The sequence below is a fragment of the Rhinopithecus bieti genome, unplaced genomic scaffold (assembly GCF_001698545.2).
Source record: "Rhinopithecus bieti isolate Rb0 unplaced genomic scaffold, ASM169854v2 scaffold_8674, whole genome shotgun sequence".
Classification (NCBI taxonomy): domain Eukaryota; kingdom Metazoa; phylum Chordata; class Mammalia; order Primates; family Cercopithecidae; genus Rhinopithecus; species Rhinopithecus bieti.
Genome location: NW_016805883.1, coordinates 338,889 through 346,604, shown reverse-complemented (window position 1 = coordinate 346,604; position 7,716 = coordinate 338,889).

The window sequence follows — 7,716 nt, the reverse complement described above, 5'->3', positions numbered from 1 at the left end:
AAAGAAGGAAGGAAGGAAGGAAGGAAGGAAGGAAGGAAGGAAGGAAGGAAGGAAGGAAGGAAGGAAGGAAGGGAGGGAGGGAGGGAGGGAAGGACGGAGGGACGGAGGGAGGAAGGGGAGGGGAAAGGAAAGGAAAGGAAAGGAAAGGAAAGGAAGGAAATGGAGTTTTTACAGAGGTAATCAAGTTAAATGAGGTTATTAGAGTGGGCCCTAATGCAATATGACTGATGTCTTTATAAAAAGGGGAACTTTGGACACATACAGACACATACACACAGGGAGGACTATGAGAAGAGACATAAAGAGAAAGCTATGTCAAACCTGGGGCTATCAGGCTGGGCGTGGTGGCTCACGCCTGTAATCCCAGCATTTTGGGAGGCCGAGACAGGTGGATCACCTGAGATTGGGAGTTGAAGACCAGCCTGACCAACATGGAGAAACCCCTTCTGTACTAAAAATACAAAATTAGCTGAGCGTAGTGGCACATGCCTGTAATCCCAGGTACTCAGGAGGCTGAGGCAGGAGAATTGCTTGAACCTGGGAGGTGGAGGTTGTGGTGAGCCGAGATCACGCCATTGCACTGCAGCCTGGGCAACAAGAGCATAACTCCGTCTCAAAAAAACCATCTGGGGCTATCAGAAACTGGAAAAGGCAAGAAGGATTCTTCTCCTTCGGGTTTCAGATAAAACATGATTTTGCCAACACCTTGATTTTGGACTTCTAGCCTCCAGAACTGAGACAATAAATTTGTGTTGTTTTAAGTCACCCAGTTTGTGGTACTTTGTTGTGGCAGCCCTAGAAAATACTCTGTGTATATCTAAAAATGTACATCAGGCCAGGTGTGGTGGCTCATGCCTGGAATCCCAGCACTTTGGGAGGCCAAGGCAGAAGGATTGCTTGAGGCCAGGAGTTGAACAAGACCAGCCTGGACAACATAGTAAGACCCCATCACTACAAAAATGTTTAAAAATTATCCAGGTGTGGTAGCACACCTCTGTAGTCCCAGCTACTTGGGAGGCTGAGGCAGAGAATAGCTTGAGCCCAGGAGTTCAAGGTTGCAGTGGGCTATGATCTGCCACTGCACTCCAGCCTGGGTGACAGACCAAGACCCTGTCTCAAAAAAAATATATGTTTAATAAATAAATGCATATCTAAAAGGTTCACCCTTATTTTTGAATGACAGATTAGCTATATATAGAACTATAGGTTGACAATGTTTTTGTTGTTGTTGTTGAGATGGAGTCTCACTCTGTTGCCCAGGCTGGAGTGCAGTGGCACAATCTCTGCTCACTGCAAGCTCCGCCTCCTGGCCATTCCCCTGCCTCAGCCTCCCCAGTAGCTGGGACTACAGGTGCCTACCACCATGCCCGGCTAATTTTTTGTATTTTTTTTTAGTAGAGACAGGGTTTCATCATGTTAGCCAGGATGGACTCGATCTTCTGACCTCAGGTGATCTACCCACTTTGGCCTCCCAAAGTGCTGGGATTACAGGTGTGAGCCACCACACCCGGCAGGTTGACAATTATTATTGAAGGCATTTTTCCATAGTTTTCTGCTTTTATATACTGATAAAAAGTCCTCTGTCAGGCTGCTTTTCATGTCTTTGTCAGAAATCTGTCTTTTCTCTGGTATATTTTAAGATTCACTTTGTCGGCCGGGCGCGGTGGCTCACGCCTGTAATTCCAGCACTTTGGGGAGGCCGAGGCGGCGGATCACAAGGTCCAAGGAGGATTAAGAGACCCATGGTGAAACCGCCGTCTCTACTAAAAATCATCAAAAAATTAGCCGGGTGCGGTGGCGGGCGCACAGTAGTCCAGCTACTCGGCTAGGCTGAGGCAGGAGAATGGCGTGAACCCCGGGAGGGCGGAAGCTTAGCTTGCAGTGAGCCGAGATCGCAGCCACTCCACTCCACCGCATGGGCAGACAGAGCGAAGAACTCAGCCTCAAAAAAAAAAAAAAAAAAGATTACACTGATTGTCTTGGGTTTGTGCCGCTTCTACCTCGTTGATGTGTGTGTGTTGTGTTTGTGTGTGTGTTTGGTAGATTTAGAAAATGTATATCCTGGCCGGCGCAGTGGCATCAAGCCTGTAATACCCAGCACTTGAGAGACCTGATAGATGGGCGGATCAACTGACGATCAGGCAGAATCGAGACATCTGGTAACCCCAGTGAAACTCCCGTCTCTACTAAAAATACCAAAAAACTAGCCAGGCGGAGTGGCGGGCAGCCCGTAGTATCCCCAGCTACTCGGAGCTGAGGCAGGAGAATCGGCATAAACCCTGGAGGCGGAGCTTGCAGTGAGCTGAGATCGGCCACTGCGACTCCAGCCTGGGTGAGACAGAGCGAGGACTCGTCTCAAAAAAAAAAAAAAAAAAAAAAAAAAAAAAAAAAAAGTATACCCTACAAATTCACCTACACCTTTATCTTAAAATGCATATTCTAAAAATCTTTCTTACTTGGTACATAGTATACTTCTTCTTTTTTCTTTTTTTCTTTTTAATTTTTATAATAGAGATGGAGGGGGGTGTCTCACTCTGTTGCCCAGCTGGTCTCGAACTCCTGGCTTCAAGCAATCCTCCTGCCTCAGCTTCCCAAAGTGTTGGGAGTATAGGCATGAGCCACCATGCCTGGCCCATAGTATGCTTCTTTAATCTGAGGATTCATGTCAGTTCTAGAGAATATTCAACCAGTATCTCATGCAACATTGGCTCTCATTTCTCCTTGTAGAACTCTCATTAGAAGTACATGGAAGTATCCACGTCTCTCAACCTCTATTTTACACTTACTATTTTCCTTTGCTAAACCCTAGGTTTCTACAACTCTCTCCACTAATTTACTAATTTTCTTTTCAACTATGTCTAGTTTACCGTTTAAAGCATCCATTAGTATTTTATTTCAATAACCATAATCTTATTTTTAAAGACACAGGGTCTTGCTCTATTGTCCATGTTGGAGTGCAGTGTTGTGATCAATCATAGCTCACTACATAGTGAGACCACGTCTCTACAAAAATAAAAATAAAAAATTACCCAGGCGCAGTGGCTCACGCCTGTAATCCCAGCACTTTGGGAGGCCGAGGCAGGTGGATCATGAGGTCAGGAGTTCAACGCTAGCCTGACCAACATGGTGAAATCCCGTCTGCACTAAAAATACAAAAATTAGCTGGGCGTGGTGGTGCACGCCTGTAATCCCAGCTACTCAGGAGACTGAGGCAGGAGAATCACTTGAACCCAGGAGGTGGAGGTTGCAGTGAGCCGAGATCACACCACTGCACTCTAGCCTGGGTGACAGAGTGAGACTTCATCTCAAAAATAAAATAAAATAAAATAAAATAACAAAACATTAGCCAGGCATGGTGGTATGCACCTAGCTACTCAAGAAGCTGAGATGTGAAAATCACTTGAGCCCAGGAGTTCAAGGTTACATTGAGCTATGATTGCACCACTATACTCTAACCTGGGCAACAGAGCAAGACTCTGTCTCCAAACTTTAAAAAAATAATAAATAAAAATAAAATGACAGGAAGAGACTGTGTTTGAAAGCTCTGAAGGGGTTGCAGCCCTTGGATACTTGCCCCAAAAATAAACATGATGTGCTTGCTTTATTACTGTGATAGAAAAAAACAAACTTCACACTCAAGTCTTCACTAGTACAAGGACGTACTCCTGAAGCTCAAGCAGTCCACAGTTGTGGACTCTAAAATAATGATCTCCCATTATCCCTCAGATCTACTTAATAATGCTCAATACATTTTTGTATTCAGTCAACAAAGATTTATCAAATATCTGCTAGGCACTGTTCTAGGCCCGTGAGATATAGCAATAATGAGAGACAAACTCCCTGACCTCATGGAGCATCCATTCTATGGAGGGCAAGGTGAACAATAAGCATACAAAATAAGAGCAGATATCAATAAGTATTATTAAGGAAGAAAACAGTAACATGGTTAGAGATTGACTGGGTGGAGACTATTTAGGTGTGCGAAGTTCTCTGGGAGGACATAACATTTGAGATGAGACCTAAAAAATGAATGAAAATGAACCAAACGTGCAAAGAGCTGGGGAAAGAACATTCCAGACAAAAGGAATAAATAGCAAGAGCAAAGGGTTTAAGATGGTCACAGATTTCGCATATCTGAAGAACGAAAACGAAGAAGCGAGCATGAATTAGTGGGAAGAATGGTAGAAGATGACATTGAAGAGGTGAACCAGGGGCCAAACCGTGAAAGGCCTTGTAAGCTACAGTCAGCATTGGAATGTTATTCTGAGTGTGATTGGAAGCCACTAGAGTGATTTCAAGCAGGAGATTGAAATGATCCCATTTGAAAGCGAACATTGTGGGTTCTAGGTAAGAATGGATTGGGAAGAGCAAGAGTGGAAGGAGGAGGACCAGTTAGGAGACTACTGCAGTAGTCCAAGAGAGGGACAGTGGTGGTCTGGATGAGGATGATAGCAGTGGAGACAGGGAGAAGTAGATGGATTCAGGTCAAGATTACTGAACTTAATGAAGGGATGGGTGTGTGTTGAGGAGAGGAGCAATGAAAGAAAGAAAGGCATCAAATATGACTTCCAATTTCCAAAAATGTATGCTGAGCAAAATAGGCCAGACAAAATAGAGTAATATACTATAGTAACATACTACAGGTTATAGGAAATGCAAACAAATCCAAATGGATAAGAGATCAGTGGAGGCTGGGCACGGTGGCTCAAGCCTGTAATCCCAGCACTTTGGGAGGCAGAGACGGGCGAATCACAAAGTCAGGAGATCGACACCATCCTGGCTAACACGGTGAAACCCCGTCTCTACTAAAAAATACAAAAAACTAGCCGGGCGAGGTGGCGGGCGCCTGTAGTCCCAGCTACTTGGGAGGCTGAAGCAGGAGAATGGCATAAACCCGGGAGGCGGAGTTTGCAGTGAGCTGAGATCCAGCCACTGCACTCCAGCCCGGGAGACAGAGCGAGACTCCGTCTCAAAAAAAAAAAAAAAAAAAAAAAAGATCAGTGGAAATACAAAAATTAGTCAAGTGTAGTGGTGCACACCTGTGGGGCCAGCTACTTCAGAGGCCAAGGCAGCGGGATCACCTGAGCCTAGGAGGTTGAGGCTGCCGTGAGCTGTGATCGTGCCACTACACTCCAGCCTGAGAGACAGAGCGAGAGCCTGTCTCAAAAGAAAAAAAAAAAAGAAAAGAAAAGAAAAGAAAATATTAGGGGTTGCCTGATAGCAGCAAGCAATGGGATCAGAGACTGGGAAGCAGAAAGAAGGAAGCAATTACAGAAGAGAATGAGGTAACTTTTATGGTGATGAATGCATTTATTATCTTGATGGCAGACATGGTTTCCTGGGTGGGGAATTATTAAATTGTACACTTTAATATATTCAGTTTACTGTATGTCAAGTATGCCTTAATAAACCTGTTTTTTCAAAAAGACTCCCAGCTTTTTGACCTGAACAAACTAGTTGAATGTTAATGTCTTTTACTGAGACAGGAAAATTAAATTTCTATAATACAGCCTGTAAGCAGTCTCAAGGCTGCTCAATAGGAATAATAAGAATAATCCTTCCACTTGTGAATAGACTATATAAGTGAGAATGTAGGTTCAGCTGCTATAGCAGAGATCCAAAATAACAGTGGCTAAAATAAGATAGAAGCTTGTTCTCTCTACTACACTCAGCCAGGCATAAGCAGTCTAGGGCAAGTATGTGAGTCCCACAGTGCCAAAGTTCCCAGGCTCCTTCTATCTTATCCATAAGATCCAAGATGACTCATCACTACCATGTTCATAGTCTAGCTGAAAAGACAGAAAAGGAAGGGGGAGACTCACACTTTCCCTTTAAAGGCATATCTCAGAAGTTGTAGGCGTGGTTCTATTCACACCCTATTGACCCAAACAGAATCATGGCCACTCTTGGTTGTGAGAGAGACCAGGACATTTATTATTACAGGCAACTATGTGCCCATTTAAATACCAACAAATATCATGAAAGGGGAGTAGAGGACAGATATTCAAGGGAAATTAGCAGTTTTTGACATAAGTTTTCAGCTGACAAAGCTATTTCTCATTCATGTCATTTCATCTTCACAATTTTGTGACATGGATACACCTTAAGAGTTCGTTCAGTTTGAGGGGAAGTTTAGCAGAGTGGTTAAGAGTATGGGCTTTGGAGTTTCAAATCCCATCTCCACCGCTTGCTAGCTGTGACATCCAAGGAAAACTGCTTAACTTCTCAGAGCTTCAGTCTCTTCAGTTGTAAAATGGAGGTAATAACACTACCCATCTCATAGGTTTTTATGAGGAATAAATGTGATAATGAATGCACAGTTCCAGGCATACAGTTGTACCTACGCCTACATTATCTGTTATTATGCATCAAGTATTTGGGACCTCCAGATAAATAAAAGAGCAATTCACAGTATAGTGGCAGGGGTGGAGGGGGGTCACAGGTAAATGAATAGAAAGTTACAAAATAATATGACAATTCTGCCACAAGGAAGGCAATACCAGGAGCCAGACAAGCACAGGGGAGGGGCCTCTAACCCACAAATCTTACAAGAAAAATAGGCGTATATGGTAAAGAAGAAAGAAAGGATATTCCTTAAAGAAGCCAAGACACCACAGCAAGTGAAAGCCTAGTGCCTTCAGCGAAACACAAGTTGTCTGGCATCGCTGGAGCAGGGGAGCATGTTAACTGAGAGGAGGGGCAGAGTGGCAGATTAGGGCCAGTGGCAGAGGAACCTTTGCAGGTGACACACTTGCCAAGAAACTCTCAGTTACCCCTTCCTGCTGACCAAGTAAGTTCAGGGCTGGGACCTTACTAGGCAGAAAAGGAGCTTTCACTGTGCCTACCAAATGAAGCAGTCATAGGAAACACTGCAGGGAAAGGAAGTGAGTCGTTAGCAGGAACTGATGGTGGCTTTTCCCAGGCACCTTGCCACGTCTGATTCAATCTGTTTATGCAAAGTCCAAAGAAAGTGAATATTTTTTATCAATCCTGATGATTTAAACCTGCGTAAGAGATGAAGCTGGGTAACAGAGCATAACAAAGCCTGGATTATTTATCCTGTTGCTCGTCAGAGAAAGTGGGGCATGCCAGAGGTGAGAGCCAAGAGTGGAGACTCTCCCAAAAATATGAAAAGAATAAAATTAGGAAACCAAAAGCCTAGGGGAGAATCCATGCCTCTGTCACTCCAGCTCACTAAGCTGAGAAAGTTCATGGTCCTTTAGAACAGGAAGAAGAATACAATGGGGTTGGGTTGAAATCTGGACAAACTCCACATACACTTATAAATAGGCACCAAAACACACTGGTGCAGAGGAATGTTTTTCCATCTTTAGAGCCATACCTAGGACAAGGTGATTAAGGCTTTTCCCCAGGGCACCCACCTTAGCAGCCCCAGATGTTTTTAAATAAAGGTTTTCAAAATTGTGAGAAACTAAAAAAGTTAATATTGTTCTTTCTAGAAATTAGAAGAATATGAGTAAACGTAGAACCTAATTGGCAAAAAAGTTACTTAAAATAGAAAGCCCCAGATTGTCCATCTTATTGCTAAATCTCACATGTAGCCACAAGCAACTCCAGGCCTACATTTGACCAGTTCAAACTTCACAGTGGAAAGAGACAATGTCTTTTTCCTTTAGGGTTTCAGAAAGAGTCCCAGGATTGGATTTCCCTGGCATAGCTTGGGTCACAAGCCTGTCTCCAAAATAATCACAAGGC